A 22491-nucleotide genomic window follows, 5' to 3' on the forward strand; every position below is an offset into this window, starting at 1 on the left:
TTTCTTAATTCTGCTGTGAAACAAAAACTGCTCTAAAAAATAAAGTCTTAAAAAATGTATTCATATAGCATCATTATCTCCCAATGGCTAAGTAAGTACTTTCTTGCTCTGCAAAAACAGAGAAGCAGATATTGTACATCACATGAAATGCATAAGCCCCTAACTTTTTTCTTTTGTGTCTGTCATAAATTTATACTGTCCCAGTGGAGTTCATTCTCTATAGATGGAACTCAAATCAGAATAAAATAACAATATAAAAACATGAAAGAACGGGGATTGCAATGTACTTTTGTATATATCATCTATTATCAGCAAAAGAAAATACCTATTCTGTTCTAAGTTTAGTGTTGAATTTTAAATAGTGGAGAAAAACAGAAAATGAAGACAGCCCTGACTGACAAAGTCCACAGAAATAAATCTGAGATGCTACAATATGGCAATTACATTGATATAATAGACAATAAAGCCACTGTAATAAATCCCGAGGGCTTCAAGAGGAGGGAATACTGTGTTATCATGGAAGGAATCACTTCATGTGAAATTCATTGAGTCTTAAGGGCTGTGTGTTGAGATTTTGTTATTTTAATATAGCTAAGTTCTTTTTAGGAGGTGTTTTAAAGGCTTTGCACTTTATACTAGAATAACAGAAAGAAAATATTAAACAAGATTTAACAAGAATAAAATCATAATTAATTACAGGCATATCAGGGTCTGAGAAGATGTGTGGAAAATTGATTGCAGCAGGAATAGTCTGTATTATAGTTTCCTGATATGATTTTCTTGGTAACTGGGAGAACTGGACAGAAGATAAAGGTAATAGCGCTTAAGAGTAGAAAGAAAAATGTATATATATTTTCTGGAGAGAAAGTAAGCAACTTGGTTATATAATTTATTTACAAGTCATCAGTTCAAAAATATTAAATTATATAAATTAATAATCGATTCATAATTTAGAAAGTCTTTGTCATTCTTACAATGTGAGCAGAGTAAAAAGATTGTCAGTTTTTCATTACTCATTACTTACGGCCCACTGGAATTTTAGATCATGTTTTGGGCATTGATCAAAAGATTCTGACTTTGATTTCCTTGTTCTGTAGAGTTAAATTATTTAGACTCTATTTTAATCTCAAAGGAAGGCCTCAAACACTCATAGAAATCTTGCAAGATTGCCCTCTAGTACTATTTTGTTTATCCTTATCTGTCTTTGGATGTATCTTGGTTAGAAGAGAAAAAAAAAATGTATTTCAGAACTCCCTGTACCTAGTGTATTAGTACTTCAATAATAACATACAGGGCAAAATTTTAGAGATGACACAATGGTCTCAGCAATTTGATAATTTATTACGCTTTTTGATCTATTTTAATTTTGCAGTTGTAAAGTTTTAAAAATGACATGAGGTATAGAAGGCTTATTTTCATTGGTGAAACAAAATAATAACCTTCAGACTTTTGTGACTGGTAAAGTTACAGAGCAACAGAGTAGATGTTTGTAAAAGTAGAAATGGCATAGCACTTCACCAGTAGAACTGATGATACAAGTGGTAATGAGACATGTTAAAGAAGAATATACTGAATGGCTTTTTATGTATAAAAGAGCCATTATTTAATTTTTAGAAAATTGTTAATATTTTAAAATTATTAATAGTTTTAATAATAGATTATTAATAATATGAATGATTAATGCTAACAATATTAAATAAAATCCATTATTTCATATTAAAATACTATTTATCAATATTAGTATCATTTAAAGTAATAAAATTATTAATAATTTTTTAAAACACGAGAATATTTTCTGACTGAGCAAACAATATAATAGAATAAAATACAGTTTAAAATATAGCTTAAATAAAGCGAAATGAAATGAGAGTAGTGTCAAAGGTGAAATCACAGATGACTCAACACTCATGATTAATATCAAAGTATATCAACATTTAATATCTAAGGAAGAGAAACCATTTTGGAATAAATTCTGATTAAAGCTTGGCAGGAAACTGGGATAAGATAGTGAAAGAGTTAAAAATATACCAGCCTGGCACATTGACTATTACGAAATAAAGGCACTTGAAAAATGGCAAGCACGAAAAGATCATGCTGACCTCTTTTCTGTTTTCTAAAAGCAGAAGATGAAATTCCTGTGTGAAAGCCACTCTTCCTACACAAGAAAGAAAGGCAACACCCTTATCTTCAAGGACAAGAAGTCAAGGCTGAGGGCTGAGAGAACACTGCACAGACCTTGTTAGAATAACTCTTATCTTTTAAGCCTCTAACATAATTTAGTTGCTTCTTCACAGCATACTACTCTGTGTCCAGTTCGGTAAACAGTACCCTTAACTTCTTCTTTGGTCTTCACTTCTTTATGAAGGCTTCCATGCCACATAAAACTTGTATTACATAAGTGTGTATGCATTTCTCCTGTTGGTCTTTCTTATGTCAATTTAATTCTCAAGTCCAGCCAAAAGAAACCCTAAAGCGGAAGTTAGCTCTCCTACAATAGCCTTTCCTTCTGAGCTCATTTGGCAGCAGCTAATTAGGATATTGTCTTATCTGTTCTCTGTCTGCCCCCAGCTCCAACAGGCTGAGAAAGTGAACCAAACTCTTACTCTTGGTTACTGCAGTAAGGGGAAAGAGAGGATGAACTCGGAATGGTGCAATTCCCAGATAAATTCAACTTAATAAAGGACCAAAGAGTCACGTGTACAAAAGAAACAAACTATGAATCAATTGTTTCAAGCATAAGACAAGAGGGAGTCACAGAAACTGCGAGTTACAAACGAATACACTTGGTTCCTGAAGGTGTTTAAATTTCAAGGAAAATAATTACGAGGTTCAAAACAGAAAAACAAATGAAAAATAACAATAACAAAGTGTGTATCTGGCCAGATAAAGTCCATGAGCCACTAATTAGTTTCTTCTTTATTAAAAAGACGGAATATGTCATAGACAAGATGAGGACCTGGCTTTGCAAATGAATTAATGTGGTAAATATACTGAAGGAAAGCATATGCCAGTAATAGAAAGAATAAAAATAAAACAAAAATTTAAGTCAGAAAGGCAAACATTTGTAAGGCTAGCCAGTTTCCTAACTCTATGGGAGAGGTAACCACAAAAATTATTCCTAAAACCTGATTTTTCTCAGACCTTGAACATTTGCAGGTTCCTAAAGTTTAAAGCACATTTTAGGAAACACTGTGTAACACAGGATGTCCTATTATCTACAATGTCTACTCTTAAATTTTTGTTTAAGAACAGGAACATTCTTACAGTGCTCCCAGCTTGTAGCACATAAGAATACCCTGTCACCACTGTCTTTTCATCTTTAAAGTTGCATCCTCTCCATTTCATAACACCTTACCAGTTACTGCCTTTTCTCTCCTTCATTGAGATCCCTCATGTCCTGCCTGTATCTGCTGTCTTGGTCAGATATAGTTATTCTAAGTTCTTTGACCTACACCATGGTCTCATACTTCTCCATGTGGCTTATAAGTTCTTTGTCCACCAAGAAGAGTTGGAGCCCCAAGTAACTATAACCCAGAACCATGCCATCCAGGATATACTGCTTTAATTAACATTGATATTGTATCAAGTCGGACGAGTAATTTTTATATGTGGAAAGACCTTCCATCCCATGTGTTTCCATTGAAGTAGAAGGACTATTTTGATTTTTTAATGACAATATTTACCCAGAGCTTTTTAAGTGTTGCACTGTATGAGAAATATCCAACATTTGGTTATCTGTCACATTGAGAACAAAAATGAGAACACAGAGAGCAATAACATTGCAATCTTCATTCAGGAGAAACAAGAAATAGATACTTTCTCACTCTCATTCCACTTACAAAATACTAATCCTGAGACAGAAGTAAAGGGAAACACCTTTTTATTCGATGTGCAACCAAAGTTTAGATTTAGATTGAACTAGATTTCTTTTTTTGTTTGTTTGTTTTGAACTGGATATTTTAATGCCAAATTGAATATTCTCCTTTTACTACAAATTGATTGCATTATATAATCTTCTGGGGAATCCAATGAGGGTAAAGGCAAGGAGTCAAGAAAGTCAATTGCAAGATGACAGCTTATAGCAAGATTCTTTCACCTGATTTGAAAGAATAAGAGTTTGTCAGCAGATCATACATGTGGCATTATTTGTAAATGAATTTGAATTTATTATTTAAAATAGAATTAAGGTACAAACATGAGAGGAGAAGAGCATTATAATCATAAGAATGTGTTAGCTATAATAAATGATATGTTATTTTTAGTGGAATTAGGAGAACTTTGAAGAAGAAGGAATTATCAGGAGGTGTAGCTTTGCCTACCTGTAAAAGGTAATTTGCGTGTGGTCAAAGCAATGCTATTTAGAACTTATTGGAAGTCAATTGAGTTCTTGATAGAAGTTACATTTTAAGTAAAGTTTTCCAGAAGGTTGTTTGTGATTTCTAAAGTAAATGTTAACAAGATCTATCAAAATACTATTTTGTATATCGTTTTTATTCAAATCATGTTTTCCAAGCACCTGGATCTATCTGCCTGCTTATCTATCTATCTAAGCCAACTAATCAGAGAGATTTTTCTTAGTTGTTATTCACTTGACTGTAAGCTTCAAATAAAACACCCACATTTCCATGGTTATGGACAGAAAATACCCTGCTTTCTTTATGCTGCGTCATCTAATCCTTAGCCGAGATGAGTGTTTAAAATACGTATTTCTTCCATTATCCTTTTTATTTCTTATTTCTGGTTTGTTCCTCATTATGCTATCCTTTCTTATTTTCTGTTTTCTTCCACACAAAACTTCAAATTTCAATTCCAGCCTTGTCTTAAACTTTATTTTTCTTTGCTTTACCTAGCAGTATTTAGTTCAATTCTAAGTGTTAGTCATACAAACTTTTATTCAGTGAGCTATAGCTGATCTGAAGACCCAAGACTTGAGTCTGTAATGGAAAAGTTTAAGGCAAGAATACTTAGATGAAAAATATCAAAAGAACTAAAACATTATTTATAATTTATGATTTATTACCCATACACTTCAAAAACAATTCAGGATGAACTGACTTTATTGAAATAAAATTTGAAATTCTTCATATATATTCCTTGTGAACAAAGAGAAAATTCCCTTTGACAAATATTATACAATAATAGGTCATTGTAGAAGGTGTGAGAAAGTAAGAGCTGATCATACCTTTAAGAAGTTATTTTGCATTTATCTGTAGTGAAATCTCTCCTTGTGGACTTTCAAAGAAGCCATAATCAATTCTGGAATTGGACTGCTTCCATTTGAATACTGATTCTTCCCCACAATAGTTGTATTCTATTGGGCAAGATATTATTTCAGTGTCAATATCGTCACCTATAAAGTGGTAATAATTGCATTAAACAAGGTCATAGTGTTGTAGTGAGAATTAAATAAGTTAGTACATATTAACTTAGAAGAGTGTATGGCAATTAATAATTACATAATAAGTAATAACATTGGCTGGGCATGGTGGTTCACAGCACGTTGGGAGGCTGAGACAGGCGAATCATGAGGTCAGAAATTCGAGACCAGCCTGGTCAACATGGTGAAACCCTATCTCTACTAAAAATACAAAAAATTAGCTGGGCGTGGTGGCGGGCACCTGTAATCCCACCTACTTGGGAGGCTGAGGCAGGAGACTCACTTGAACCTGGGAGGCAGAGATTGCAGTGAGCTGAGATTGCACCACTGCACTCCAGTCCTGGTGACAGAGTGAGACTCCATCTCAAAAAAAAAAAAAAAAAAAAAAAAAAAAAAAAAAAAAAAAAAAAAAAAGTAGTAACATTATTCTTGGGGTTATTTTTTTAAAAAATTAAAAATAATTCCATTGTTCATATCATTTGTAAATTGGCTAATTCTAGAGTACAAATTTATTACATTTTTAAAATTTAATAATTGTATTAGGGTTCTCTAGAGGGACAGAACTAATAGGAGATATATATATGTGTGTGTGTGTATATATGTGTGTGTGTGTATATATATATACGTATATGGGAGTTTATTAAGGCATATTAACTCATAGGATCACAAGGTCCCACAGCAGACCATCTGCAAGCTGAGGAGAAAACAAGCCAGTCCGAGTTCCAAAGCTGAAGAAATTGGAGTCCTATGTTTGAAGGCAAGAAGCATCCAGCAATGGAGAAAGATGTAGGCTGGGAGGCTAAGCCAGTCTTGTCTTTTCACGTTTTTCTGCCTGCTTTGTATTCGCTGGCAGCTGATTAGATGGTACCCACTCAGATTAAGGGTGGGCCTGCCTTTCCCAGACCACTGACTCAAATGTGAATCTTTTTTAGCAACACCCTCACAGACACACCCAGGATCAATATTCTGCATCTTTCATCCCAATCTAGTTGACTCTCAGTATTAACCATCACAATAATTAACTATCCCTGATGCCAATAAAAATTAGATGTTTACCTAAAATTAAATAACTTAAGAAACTTACACCTTGTCCATTTTCCTTTTAAACTAAGTCAAGGTAATTTTATTTTACTATGGTAAAATAAATTGCTTATAGAACTTTTATTTTAACTTGGGAGTTCTATAGTAAGCAAAGTGCTAGGTAAAGGAGAGAAGAAATAAATATTATCCTGAGATTCTAAAACTAAGAAATAAAAAGAAAAACATAATTTTTAGTCCATTTATTTTTAAATAATAAAATTCCTGATTTTATATTTAAATTTTTTATGCTCTAAAGTTTATTTTTGGCAAGTTATTTTTAAGCCAATTTCAAAGTATCAAATTTTCATGAATAGGAATATCCAAAAGTTTTAGTTCAGTACACACAGCAGTTTTTTCTTAGTGAATGGAGTGTTCTCTATTTATAAAGAAAATTAAAATGATAAAACACCTTCATGCCAAGGTTAATATCTAACATTAAATGAATATAACTTTTTAGCAGTTGTAGACATTACACACAAGTACACATGTAAAATCTTTACAATTATATATTACAACATATCATCATATATAATCTGGTTTATGTTTTCTACTTTGGTGTTGAATGTATGAGTCAGAAAACCATGTAATAGCCAACTTTTAGAATATTATCAATGTTAATATTAGCCCATGGAGTTTTAACAGAATGAGAAGGAGCATTGAATAAATATAGACTTTCTAATATGACCTAGAATTATTCTCTGATATCAGATTTTAAACCAAAGCTTAAATTCATAGATGATTTGCCTGTGTCAACCATAATAAGTATATAAGATATATAACACAGTTTTGCCCTTGACAGGAACTCTTCTCTGTTCAGTTTTATTTCATGTGTTAAATTCACCACTACCTGCCAGGCATGGTGGTTCACGCCTGTAATCCCAGCACTTTGGGAGGCCGAGATGGGTGGATCATGAGGTCAGGAGATTGAGACCATCCTGGCTCACATGGTAAAACCCCGTCTCTACTAAAAATCCAAAAAAATTAGCCGAGCCTGATGGTGGACACCTGTAGTGCCAGCTACTGGGGAGGCTGATGCAGGAGAATGGCGTGAACCTGGGAGGTAGAGCTTGTAGTGAGCCAAGATTGCACCACCACACTCCAGCCTGGGTGACAGAATGAGACCCCATCTCAAAAAAAAAAAAAAAAAGAAAAAGAAAAAAAGAAATTTGCCACTACCTATAAAGTGTATTTTAATAATGTGAAACTTAACAATATTAAAATATAATCATGATTATTTTCTGTCAACAAGAAGTTTTACCAATACAGAAGTGTGAGTATATCAAAATCATATGCAATAATATATTCCTTAGTTACATATGTGCATATTCAGTACGTAATTACATTCATCCCTTGATGTATAATATATGACTAGTATTTTAGTGATATGAGCTCAAAAGAAGAGAGAATGAGTATCCTGCACTTTGTTCTGAGAATTAGAGGATTTTTTTTTTTCTTAATGATAGATACTAGGGTCTTATTGTAAAATAATCACATTCATCAGATTTTTAAATAAATGATCAGTGTCTTAATGTGACTTATATTTCATGTACATTTGAAAGAAATTTATAGAAAGTTATAACTTGTGATGGTTAATACTGAGTGTCAACTTGATTGGATTAAAGGGTGCAAAGTGTTGATCCTGGGTGTGTCTGTGAGGGTGTTGCCAAAGAAGGTTAACATTTGAGTTAGTGGACTGGGAAAGGCAGACCCACCCTTAATCTGGGTGGGCACAATCTAATCAGCTGCCCTTGTAGCCAGAATAAAAACCAAGCATGAGAACACGAAAAGATGAGACTGGCTTAGCCTCCCAACCTACATCTTTCTTCCGCACTGGATGTTTCCTGCCTTGAACACAGGACTGTAAGTTCTTCAGCTCTGGGACTCCAACTGGCTTCCTTGCCCCTCAGCTTGCAGATGGCCTGTTGTGGGACTTTGTGATCCTGTGAGTTAATACTCCTTAATAAACTCACATATATCCTATTAGTTCTGTGCCTCTAGAGAACTCTAATACATACCTTAACCAGAATATCAACTTTTTATATGCAATAAAAAACTATAATGGAATGTTACTGTTCAAGATGGTGGACTAGAAGAAGCTAGTGGCACTTGTGTCATGGAGAATAATTAAAATGAAAAGTAAATAATAGCACTTCTAGGATATTTTCTAAGTGAGCACACTTGAATTAATCAGAGAAGCAATGCAAATTATGGAAAGCAGAGGAGAACAAAGCCAGGCTGCCTGCTGAGCTTGGACCTGCGTGAAGTTGCGGGAGGCTCCCTAAAGCAGGGAAGGCATGAGTGAGAGACCCTCTCGAGGGTTCCACACTTTTGCCATGGACTGTGAGAATCCCAGCTACAGGAGAGCCCCCTCAATACTCCCAGGCCTCCAGAGGGACACAGGAAGCTACCTGGAGTCTTCACAGAGGCAACTGCTCAAGCCCAAGTGGAATCCCACAGGCTTTAAATCCCTAAGTGGCTTGGTACCAGCTGCCATCACTCCATGAAAGTGGGAGATCAGGGTAGGGAACTTATGCATGCTCCAAAGACAGATATAGTGCAGTAGTACAAAAGAATGGGCAGACAATGCACTTCAAAACTCCCTACCTCTTCTGCTCTCCCACTAAATGGAGCCCACCTGCTTTGACATCAGGTCCCCAGTGCCCACAGCCACCCTGCCCACATATGAGTACTTTGGCTACGGCATGGCATTCCTCTGAGATTCCAGCCCCCTTTGGTTCCCATTGCAGTCGCCACTACCACTGCTGCCGCTCCTGCTGTCCCTAAGCTTGGGAGAGTGGAGAAGCCAGGCACCTTTGTGAATCCCCAACAGCAAAATACAGTGCCGCTTCTGTGGAAGGGAAGTGCAAGTGGGCCACAAGCCCCACAGCTGCAGGTCTCCATTGTTACAGCTGGCAGGGACCTGCCTTCCCCAGTGAATGACTCACAGCACAGTCACCTTGCTTCCACCGGATCATTTCAACTGTGACCTGGAGCCCTTCTGAGGGACCAGCCTGCAGAGGCCTATAATCTGCCCTGAGTCTCCCATCACCTGGGCAGTCTGCCACCCCCTGAGAATTCTGCTTGACCCCATCTCAGACTTTTGCTGGTGATCTGGAGACAGTCCACCCAGCCCTAATACAGCCAACACAGGAATGAGTTCATTGGCCAGGTCCCAGTCAGTATCTTCACGCATGCTGTATGGTGGGCCATCCAGGGGCCAGGGAATTGGGAGATTGCCTAGCTCAGTTTAACACTGGGGGCACCTGACCACCTCCCCCAGGGACTCAGGTCTGGTTGACCTCAGCCAACAGCAACATATCTGACACCCACTTGCACACCCACCTACCCCTCTCTACATGAAGCAGCAATGTTACTGTGTCATCGAACAGGAAAGCCACAGAGCTGCCTGGATTGAACTGAGTAAACAAATTCCACCCCCAAAGCACTCCCACAGAGTGCCACAGCACAGGCATTTTCTGTCGCTATGATAGACACCGCGGCCTGGAGATAGCCATCAATGTGCATTCAAACTGAGAGTCACCTGGGACAGGCGTGTCATAGGTAAGCTGATCGGTTTCTACCTATCTAGAAGGTGGCGCTAATGCAGTCACCTCACCACCTGCAGAGGCCTTGATTCATTTTACTAAGAGTTCCCTGTACCACCCCTATCAAGGCTGTTCCTGAGGTTATACTGGGGTAGTTGTGGGCGTACCAGGTGTCCAAGCTGTGCCCAGCCGTGCCCTCCCTTCCAGTGAATAGGAAGTTGAAGGCACCAGGCATTCCACCGTCCAGTCCGTCACCGGAGGCAACAGGGAGCACCTCACAGTAAACAAAGATCAAGCACGTACGCATCTGCTTTTACCACAGCTGATTTTACCCACAAGCTCCACTGACTGGCCTGTAGGTTGAACAGCACAACCCAATACAAAACATGCTGACAGAAGTGTAGAAACAAAGTCGAAAGAGCCTGCCCAGCATACTCCATAGTCACATCTTCAAGGAGAAAAAATAAATAAACATAGAGAAAAAATCCTATTTAAACAAAAGTAATTTAAGACACAAGAAGTACTACCTTCTCTGCATAAAAAGGAACCAGTTTAAAAATTCTGGCACCATGAAATCTGGTATCATCAAAGTATTACACCAACTCTCTAGCAATGGTTTCTAACCAAAATAAAAACTGAGAAACAGCAGATTAAAAATTCAAAGGATGGACCAGGCACAGTGGCTCACGCCTGTAATCCCAGCACTTTGAGAGGACAAGGTGGGTGGATCATGAGGTCAGCAGATAAAGACCACCCTGGCCAACATAGTGAAACCCCATCTCTACTACAAATACAAAAAATAGCCAGGCGTGATGCCATGTGCCTGTAATCCCAGTTACTCAGGAGGCTAGGGCAGGGAAATTGCTTGAAGCAGGGAGTCAGATGTTGCAGTGAGTAGTTGAGATCACGCCACTGCACTCCAGTCTGGTGACAGAGTGAGACTCCATTTCAAAAAAAAAAAAAAAAAAAAAAAAGAAAGAAAGAAAAATTCAAAGCATGGATTGTAAGGTAGCTTAATGAGATCTGAGAGAATGTTGAAAACCAACACAAAGAAACCACAAAATCAATCCAGGTAATAAAGGAAGAGAGACATCTCCTAAAAAAATTAGAACTCATGGAAATAAAAAAATTCACTTAAGGAATTTCAAAATACTATTTAAAGCCTTGACATTAGACTAGATAAGTCAGGATAAAGAATTTCAGAATTTAAGGCCTTCTTTCAAATTGACCCAAGCAGCAAAAAATAAAGAAAACAGAATTTTTAAAATGAAACAAAGCATTCAAGATATATGGGATTATGTAAATTGACAAAGTCTATGATTTATAGACATTCTTGAGAGGGAAGAAGAAAAAGCAAAAAATTGGGAAAACATATTTGAGGGAATGATGCAGGAAATTTCCCTGATCTTGCTGGAAATGTAGACATATAGATACAAAATTTCAGAGAACACCTGGAAGATACTGCACAGATCATCACCAAGGCATGTATTCATCAACTAACCAAAATCAGCATGAAATCACAAATCTTAAAGGCAGCTAGAATGACCAGGTATAGTGGCACTTTGGGAAACTGAGGCAAGTGAATCACTTGAGCTCAGGAGTTCAAGACTAGCCTGGGCAACATGACTAGACTCCATCTTTACTGTGTGTATGTATGTGTGTGTATGTATGTATATATATATATATATATATATATATATATATAAAACCTGTAGTTGCAGCTATTTGGGAGCACTGAGGTGGAAGAATCACCTGAGCCTGGGAGGTGGAGGTTGCAGTGAGTCGGGTTTGCACCACTGTACTCCAGCCTGGGTGACAAAGTGAGACAGCTATAGAGAAGTGTAAATTTTATATAAAGGGAATTCCATCAGACTAACAGTGGACTTCTCAGCACAACCTTATAAACCAGAAAAGACTGGGAGCCTATTTTTAGTCTCCTTAAAGGAAAAAAACAATGCTAGCAAAGAATTTTATATTCTGTCAAACTAAGCTTCAAAAACAAAAGAGAAATAAAGTTTTTACCAGACAAGCAAATGCTAAGGGAATTCATTACCACTAGACTGATCCTACAAGAAATGGTCAAAGGTGTTCTAAATAAGGAAACAAAAAGATGAAACTCGCCATCATAAAAAGACAGGCAAATACAAAGCTCACACATTCTATAAAGCAATTACACAATTGAGACTTCAAGGCAACTATTTACCAACACTATGAAAGGAATAAAACCTCATGTGTCAATATTCATCATGAATATAAATGGGCTAAATACTTAAAAGATAGTAGCAAATGGACACTAAAAAAAAAAAAAAAGTCAAACATGTTCTGCCTATAGAGACCTACTTAATGGCTAAACGCACTCACAGGTTCAAAGTAAAGGAGTCCAAAAAGATGTACACGCAAACAGAAAACAAAAGCAAGCAGAAGTAGCCATCATTATATCAGATAAAACAGACTAAGTCAAAAACAGTAAAAAATGACAAAGAAAGAGATTATATAATCATAAAGGGTTCAATAAAACAAGATTTAACTATCCTAAATATGTATTCACCTAAGACTGGAGCACTCACATTCATAAAATAAATACTACTAGACCTAAGGAAACAGATTGATAGCAAGACAATAAAAATGGGAAAATTCCATATACCTCACTGTCAACACTGGACAGATCAATGAGGAAGAAAATCAACATAGAAGGCTGGGCATGGTGGCTTATGCCTTATTCCCAGCACTTTGAGAGGCTGAGGTGGGTGAATTACTTGAGACTAGGAGACTGAAACCAGCCTGACCAACATGGTAAAACCCCTGACTCTAATAAAAATACAAAAATTAGCTGACGGTGGTGGTGCTTACCTGTAATTCCAGCTACTCGGGAGGCTGAGGCATGAGGATTGTTTGAACCTGAGAAGTAGAGGCCATAGTGAGCCAAGATCATGCCACTGCATTCCAGCCTTGGCAACAGAGAATGAGACTGTCTCAGAAAAAGAAAGAGAGAGAAAAAAAGAAAATTAACAAAGGAAATTTGAACTTAAACTGGAGTATAGTCCAAATAAGCATAATAGGCAATTATAGAACATTCTACCCAACAACATCAGCATGTACATTTTTCTCATTTGTACATGGAACATTCTCCAAAATTGACCATATGCTTGGTCATAAAGCAAGTTACAATAAATTTTAAAAATCAAAATTTTATCATGTATATCTTCTTAGACCATACTGGAATAAAAGTAGAAATTAATACCAAGAGGCACTATCAAAACTACACAAGTGCATAAAAACTAAACATGTACTTGTGTAGTTTTAATAGTTCCTCTTGGTATTAATTTGTGAATGAGTTAGTGGTTTTGGGGTAAACAATGAAATTAGGGTAGAAATTTAAAAAAAAAAATGAAAATAGAGACACAATACACCAATATCTCTGGGATACTAAAAAAGCAGAGCTAAGAGGAAAGTTTACAGTGTTAAATGCCTTCATCAAAAAGATAGAAAACTCTCAAATTAAGAACCTAAATTCACACCTCAAGGAACTAGAAAAACAAGAATAAGAAAAACAAAAACAAGCCAAATAAATTACAAAGATCAGCACAAAACTAAATGTTACTAAAAGCAAAAGAAAGATACAAAGTATATAAAAAAAAACAAAAAGTTGTTTCTTAGAAAGGATAAACAAAGAACAAATTGTAACCTGTTAGCTAGATTAACCAAGAAAAAAAGAGAGAGGATTTAAATAGTACAATCAGAAATGATAAAGGTCACATTACAATTGACACCACAGAAATACAAGAGATCAGCAGAGACAACTATGAATGTCTCTTTTCACACAAATTTAAAAATCTAGAGGAATTGGATAGATTCATAGAAACAAACAATCTCTCAAGATTTAACCGGGAAGAAATAGAAATCCTGAACAAACCAGTAATTACTTATAAAATCAAATAAGTAATAAAGGATCTTTCAACAAACAAAAGCCCAGGACCAGATGGATTTACAACCAAATCTTACCAGGCCTACAAGAAAGAACTGGTACCAATCTTACTGAAACCATTCTAAAATTTGAGGAAGAAGGCTTCCTCCCTAACTTATTTCTATTAAACCAATATCACCTTGATTCCAAATCAGGCAAGTGCACTACAAAAACAGAAAACTACTGGTGAATATCCCTGATGAACATAGATGCAAAGATCCTCAATAAAATATTAGCAAACTGAATTCAAGAGAACATCAAAAAGATAATTCATCATAACTGAGTCAGTTTTATTCCAAGGATGCAAGAATGGTTCAACATCTGCAAATCAATAAATGTGATTTGCCATATTAAACGCAATTAAAAACCAAAAACCATATGACTATCTTAATAGATGCAGAAAAATCATTCAATAAAATCCAAGAGCCCTTCATGATAAAAACCCTCATCAAACTAAGCACCTAAGGAACATACCTCAAAATAATAAGAGCTATACATGACATACTCATAGCCAACATTATACTGAACGGGGAAAAGTGAAAAGCATTTCCCCTAAGAACTGGAGCAAGACAAGGATGTCCACTCTCTCTCCTCCTATTAAACATCGTATTGGAAGTCCTAGCCACAGCAATCAGGCAAGAGAAATAAATAAAATACATCAAATTGGAAAGAAGAAGTCGAATTATCTGTTTGCTGATGACATGATAATATGCCTAGAAAACCCTACAGATTTCTCCAAAATTCTCCTATACTTGGCAATTGACTTGAGTACAGTTTTAGGACACAAAATCAATGTACGAAACTTAGTAGCATTTCTATACACCAGTAATGTTCAAAGTGAGAAGCTGAGAACCAAATCAAGATTGCCACAAAAAAACAAACAAACAAACAAACAAAAAACAAAACAAAAAAAAACACACACACACACACAAAACCCTACACATACATGTGAAATATCTCTACTAGCAAAACTAGAAAACACTAATGAGAGAAATTATAGATGACACAAATAAATGGAAAACATTTCAGGTTAATGGATTAGAAATATCATTATTGTTAAAATAAACATACTGCCCAAAGCAATCTATAAATTTAATGCAATTCTTATCAAATTACCAACAACATTTTTTTTACAGATTAGAGAAAACAATTCTAAAGTTCATATAGAACTGAAAAACACTCCAAATTTCTAAAGTAATCTTAAGCAAAAGGAACAATCTGAAAACATCACATTACCTGACTTCAAATTATACTGTAAGGCTATAACAACCAAATCAGCATGGTAATGGTATAAACATAGACATATAGATGAACGGAAAATAGAGAACCCAGAAATGAAGTCATATGCCTACTACCAACTGATCTTTGACAAAACCAAAGAAAAATAAACAATGTGGAAAGGAAACCATATTCAATAAATGGTGCTGAAAAAAATTGGTTAGCTATACACAGACGAATGAAACTAGACTTCTATCTCTCACCATATATAAAAATTAACACAAAGTTGATTCAAGACTTAAGCATCAGACCTGAAACTATAAAAATCCTAGAAGGAAATATAGGAAAAAAACTTTTCTAGACATTGGTCTAGGCAAAAAACTTATGACAAAAACTCCAAAAACAAATGCAATAAAAACAAAAATAGACAAATGGAATTTAATTAAACTGAAAAAAGTTATTAAAAACCGGACAAAGGACATTGATAGATATTCCTTAAAAGAAGACATGCAAGTGGCCAAGAAACATTAAAAAATGGTGAATATAACCAACCATCAGAGAAATGCAAATTAAAACCACAATGAGATGTCATCTTACACCAGTCACAATGGTTACTATTAAAACATCGAAAACCAAGAAATGTTAGTGTGGGTGCAAAGAAAAGAGAAAACTTATACACTATCAGTGGGAATGTAAATTAGTTCAACTTCTGTAGAAAACGGTATGGAAAGAACTAAAAATAAAACTGCCATTCAACCCATGACTCCCACTACCAAGCATGTATCCAAAGAAAAAGAAATTATTATATAAAAAGATGCCTGTATGTCACACACATGTTTATTACAGCACTATACACAATAACAAGTCATAGAACTAGCCTGTCTCCATGGTTGCACATGGTATCCACATCAATGGTTGACTGGATGAAGAAAATGTATTACATGTACAGCACAGCATACCATGCTGCATGACATGCCATACTGCATAGTATGGCATGCAGCATGGTATGCCATAGAGTCATAAAAAAGAATAAAATCATGTCTTTTGCAGCAACATGGATGAAGCTGGAGGTCATAATTCTTAGTTATATAACTCAGAAAGAGAAAATTAAATACCACATGTTCTTATTATAAATGAGAGCTACACAATAGGTCCACATGCACATAAAGATGGTAATAGTAGACCCTGGGGACTCCAAAAGAGGGGTAAGTAGAGAGGGGGATGAGGAATGAAAATGTACCTGTTCGGTACTATGTTCAGTATTTGGGTTCTGGGTACCCTAGGAAACCCAATCCATAATTATGCAATATATCCATGTAACAAATATCCACATGTCCCTTCTGGATCTAAATTTTTTAAAAATCATAGAGATATACTGCAATTATGTTAATAAGTCAGATATCCTTTCTAATTTAGAGGTATCTGAGTAATTCAGTTAGCGTCAGCATTGTTTTACTAGCATTTTACCAGAACAAAGTTATGTAAATACTTTTCAGAATAGTTCAGCTCCAAGAAAATTAACCCTACTTCTACGTAGTCTATTTCAGGACATCTGTTTTTCACACTTTTAATCTCATTGTCAATAGATGGTATATTTTGACTGCTGTGGCCTGAATGCTTGTGCTTCACCCAAAATTAACATATTAAAGCCTAATCACCTGTAATGAAAATATAAGACTTTTCAAGGAGGCCAAAGACGGGAGACTGATTCTAGTCAAATGACACAGATTGTTCAAACACCTGGACATGATGAGTAACACATTCAGAAACTGGGTCAGGTATTTTCAAATATCAGTAAAAAGTTAGCACAGAAATGCCTATGATGTAAACTGCTATATAGAGTTTGGTTCTATCTAGAGACAAGGGATTGTTGGAGAACTTTAATTGGTAAAGTGGGTTTTGTTTCTTGAATTTTTATCAAATTTGTAGTTTAGATGGAAACATTCACATGTAAAGTCAATATCTAATATATAGAAATAAAGAAAAGCTAAATTCTATGATCTGATATTTTCTGTGCCGAGTAATTTGGAAAAACTTTCTTCAATTTGTCTTGGATGTTAGCAGGGATCTCTATGTCTTTCCTTATTCCCAGATATTGGGAAAAACTATTTCAAGATTATGTTGAGTTAAAATTCTTTGTCAACTCCCAGCCTGTATACCTACCTGTCCCTCCTGAGCTCCTCCCTTATCCCATCTCCTTAGTCACACACATGTATACTGACTATGTGTTAACATCTTCTGGGACAAGCATTGTATGATGCCTGAAGACCACGGCATGTGTTACCTTGGGGTTAATATCTCCCCCATCCTATTTCAATTTCTCAAACTCTGAAGGCTCCTGTGCTTTATGGAGCTTATGATGTTTGTATTAATTTTACAAAGTGAAAATGAACACAGAAGATAGTTTGATAAATTCTTATTAGTTTAGAAGTAGATTTCTTCACATATGCCATACAAATTGACATTAAAAAATATCATCACCTACCGTATATTCCATATATATCACAAAACTATTTGCATAGCTCAGAAAAAGGCTTATAGTTAGAATTTCTTCTCATTATAGGGTAGTGTATAGATAATATAGATTTGTTGTCCTTTTCCTTCTCACTAACTGTATCAAAATAACCAAACTAACCTTAATTGTATCTAACTATCTATCCCTGTCATCTATCAATCATCCATTATTTATCTGTCTCTCTCCCTTTTCTCCACCCCTGTTCCTACTACAATGCATACTAGCTTCCAAACATGTCCCTCCTGTGTTGCTTGAAGATGTCTTACGTGACCCCAATGAGAACTTTCAGGTTAATTTACCCTGAAGTAGCTACAATGTTCCATTTCCTCACAGACTCTTTCATTAGACACTGTAATGTATTACAGATAACATGTCTCTGTGATATTTCTGTTCATTGTAGGCAAACTTCTGCTTACACTGGTGTTGCATCTTTTTCACTCCCATATTTTGTTGAGCAGGAGGAAGTGTTACAGCTTTCTTATTCTCCTAGTTTCGCAAGTTTTGAGTTCTTATTTTACGACCAAGAGGAATGAAATACGCAGATGCCTGAGAGAGAGTAAGACATAGTAGAATTTTGAGTAACAGTAAGAAAGCTCTCAGCAGAAAGAAGGCGGCCGGGAAGTGGATTGCCGGCTGTGAGGCTGAGTCTGGAATATTTATGGGCTTAGAATAGGGAAATGTGTGCTGATTGGTTTATAGGTAGGCTTGGAAAAAGCACCATTCATAAAGAGGTACAAGAGTGCAAGGAACCAATCAGAGACTGAAGTGAAGGCTTGACCTGGGATCAATCAGGGACTGAGTACACCAAACAGGAATGGAAGTTCTCACTCCAGTCTGTGGACTCTATCCGGAACTGGTAGTTGGGTGTTCAGGTTTCAGACTATCCTTGGCTTGAAGGTCTAGTTTCACTGGGGACCCATCCTTGTCTGCCTAGGAATTTGTCTGCCTCCTACTTGTATTACTGATATGGTTGAGTTTTTTTGTTTGCATGTTTGTTTTGTTTTCATTTTCCTTTGAATCAAGCACTGGCACTTCCACTGGGGATCACCAGTATCCTTGTATGTTGGAGATTTTATGCAACAAAGTGGTAAAGCCTATGAAGTACTTAATGTATACAATGTGATATGTTTCCTACGGAAGTCAATCAATTTCATTTTTCTTTAATTTTACGTTGTAATTTACTGCAGTAATACCAAAACACAAAGCTTTTAAGGAAAAAAGCTATTGTGGTTTCATATAACTTTTTCTTTATTTCTTCATAAGTCCCAGATATGCTGGATAGGAAAGCCACAGGATGGTGGATGGAAAGGAAAATCCTAGTGATACGTTCCAAATGCTGCATTCCTAATCACTAAAACCCTCCTGTGAGTGAATGAGACTTTGTTATTGACCACATGTGAATCTTAGGAGAAATTTTCTCCAGGAAACTCTTGAGTCTTATCTTAATTAGCTCTGGCAGATCTTCCCTATCAGCTCACTGGACATTGTCAAATATGATTGAAGCCCGGCACTGACATCACCAAAGGTCAAGCTGGAAGTATTCCCTGAATTTCAGGGACGACTCCTCTCAAAATAGTGTTGCATTCTACCATATGCTTGTTCCTTGCCAACTCTAACTGGTGACTTCCGTTTTATATTTTCTCATTTAACATTGATGAACTAAATATATTCCTGCTGGAGTTACACCTAGCTATCCAAAGATGAGACAAGACCAATCCAACAGTGGTGTATGACTATGCACACACAGAGAAATATGGTGTTAGGGAGGAGGGACCTGGCATGGGTGCATGAGCTTTTTAAATTATACATTTGTACTTGTATAGTGAAACAGTTCCATCCTCAACAATGAATTTATATTTATCTTATCTAAAATCACTGTAGAAAAGAAAATTTTCTAGTTTGAAATGTGAAGTACAACTGTATTTTCCAGAAATATTAAGAATGTCTTCAAGAATTCTCTTTTCTTCTAAATGAGTTCTTAATGTGGTGTTTATTAGAAAATTTGCAGAATATTCTTTTCTACTTGGGCATTCCAAAATATTTAATATATGGGCAGTTGCCTGTGAAAAAGCTAGTATTGTCTTTACTTATAGTTTGAAAGTAATGGCAAAAAACACAAGTACTTTTGCAACAACCTAATACAATATGGAACTGTAGTTCTTCGTTGTTAATTTAAATGAATTCAAGAAGATTTGGGTGAAAGCAAAGCTTCCTACATATAGAACTAACAATGATATATGCTAAATTGCTAGATATAAGTAAATTTAATTTAAAAAAGCAATAGAATAATTTAAAATGGGAGGAAAAAAAAAACCTGTTTTCTACAAACATAAGCTTCTACCTAAATCCTGCTGGAAATGTGCTTAGCATTACTGTGTAGACACTGAGATCTAGCATTCATAAGATAAATAAGAAAACATGGATTTAATATTATGGAATAAGCAGAAAAAAAATAAAATTCAAACATGAAAATAAGGAAAAAATGAATAAGAAAACATCAAACTGATTTTAGAATGAGTAGAAGGAAAATATACAAATAAAAATGTATAATACAATGACATTAAAATGATAAATTATGCAAAGAAAGCTTTTAAAAGGAGGAGGCTTAAAACAGAGAAGTCTACTTATTAAGAAGAAAATATCCGCCCGGCATGGTGGCTCACGCCTGTAATCCCAGGACTTTGGGAGGCCAAGGCAGGCAGATCACAAGGTCAGGAGATTGAAACCATCCTGGCTAACAAGGTGAAATCCCATCTCTACTAAAAAAAATACAAAAAATTGGCCAAGCGTGGTGGCTGGCGTCTGTAGTCCCAGCTACTCGGGAGCCTGAGGCACAAGAATGGCATGAACACAGGAGGCAGAGCTTGCAGTGAGCCAAGATCACACCACTGTATACCAGCGTGGGCTACAGACCAAGACTCGATCTCAAGAAAGAAAGAAGAAGAAGAAGAAGAAGAAGAAGAAGAAGAAGAAGAAGAAGAAGAAGAAGAAGAAGAAGAGCAGCAGCAGCAGCAGCAGCAGCAGGAGGAGGAGGAGGAGGAGGAGGAGGAAGAGGAAGAAGAAAATATCCCAATCAAGATTTCCAAATGAACATTGTATAGCAGAATCAAACTAGTGCTTCTAAAACTCAGCCCACACAAAACTTTTTCACCATACAATATCTGACGAAAAACAACATATGCTTATATTATCAAGTATTAGTAGATACTTTAAGCAATACAAATTAGAATCCATATGTGTATATATATAGGTATATATATATTTTATTGTTATAAATATGAAAGAATGTTAAAACTATGTATTTTTCTGCAAGTGCTGTATTTTCAGTAAAGTACTAAATTGTATTCATTATTATAAAAATATAAATGATTCTCGTCAAGAATTTACAATAAAAGTAGTCAGAATAAAATATTTCAGCCGAATGCCTATACTCATTAATCTCTGACAAGTTGGAAGGACAAAAAATTATCTTGCCTCAAAATACATTTTATTTATCAGTATGCCCATCCAGTTCACAGTAGATAAGCTCAGCAGGGCCATTTTAATCCTCTATTTGAATGCCAATTTCTAGAAGTCAGATTTAGAATATATCAGGGATGTTAATTTTCTCTATTTAAATATCACCTTATATTCTGAAGTCCCCTTATGGTTTTGACTCCTGTGAATGGAACAGTCTCTTTACTATGACTTTGAAAATAATTCCTGAGATAAACATCTCCAAGCTATATTTTAAAATTCATGTTTGATGACTTACCAGTGGTTTTTACTAATAACATCTTTGAAATACAAATTATCTTCATTTGAAAAAGTATGTTTTTCTGCATTTTCTAGATAGGTTAAATAGAAAACACAAAAATATTGTAATTGCCTTTCCAACTGTCTTTGCTAGTTTTTCATTTGATAGACGTTTCCCCCTATAATTTCTCAAGATAATACTTGAAATTAGATAAAGAAAAAACTTAATTTCCAATGTAATGTGTTGCTTACATATTCTATCACAAAGCTATTTGGATATATTCACCCTATCTAGTCTCAATTAAAAAGCATGAGGTAAACAAATATCCTTTTCTAAAATGTCCTGCAGAGAAGACAAGATGCACTTTTTAAGGTTTCAAGCCAGCCACAATGCTCCAATCAATAAACCGAGGGGTCTCTTAGATGCTTCATCTTCATTTTAGTATTTCCCTTCTCCCACTTTTCCACTTTGTGATATTTCCTTTAAAATTATATGAGTTGATTTTTGCTAATTAATCAGGAGTTACTGGGGGACAGCATTCAGGTGGCTGGATATAGGTAGCAGCTAATAAAACCTTAATGTGTAATTTTGAGAGATCCTGTGTGAAATCCTCAATGATATAGGAAAGAAATATAATTCTGAAAGCTCTCACAAGGACCAAAGTAAATATATTGGTATTTGTTATGAGGTGACTTGTGTTCCCCAAAAAGCTATACTGTCATTCTAAGTCCCGTATTTATGAATGTGACCTTATTTGAAAATAGCATCTTTATATATGTAATCAAGTTAAGATGAAGTCATTCCTGACTAGTATAGATTATAACCCAATAAGACTGATGGCCTTATCAATAGGATGAAGAGAAGAGACACAAACATACAGACAAGAGTCCCATGTGAAGACCAAGGCAGAGATTGGAGTGATTAGTCTATAAGTCAAGAATTTTAGGCAACCACCAGAAGCTGGGAGAAAGAAATGAAACAGATTCCTCCTGTGAGCACATGAAAGGAACTAGCCCTATCAACATCTTCAGTTTAGACTCCTAGTCTCTAGAAAGG

The sequence above is a fragment of the Chlorocebus sabaeus genome, chromosome 7 (genome assembly GCF_047675955.1).
Source record: "Chlorocebus sabaeus isolate Y175 chromosome 7, mChlSab1.0.hap1, whole genome shotgun sequence".
Classification (NCBI taxonomy): Eukaryota; Metazoa; Chordata; class Mammalia; order Primates; family Cercopithecidae; genus Chlorocebus; species Chlorocebus sabaeus.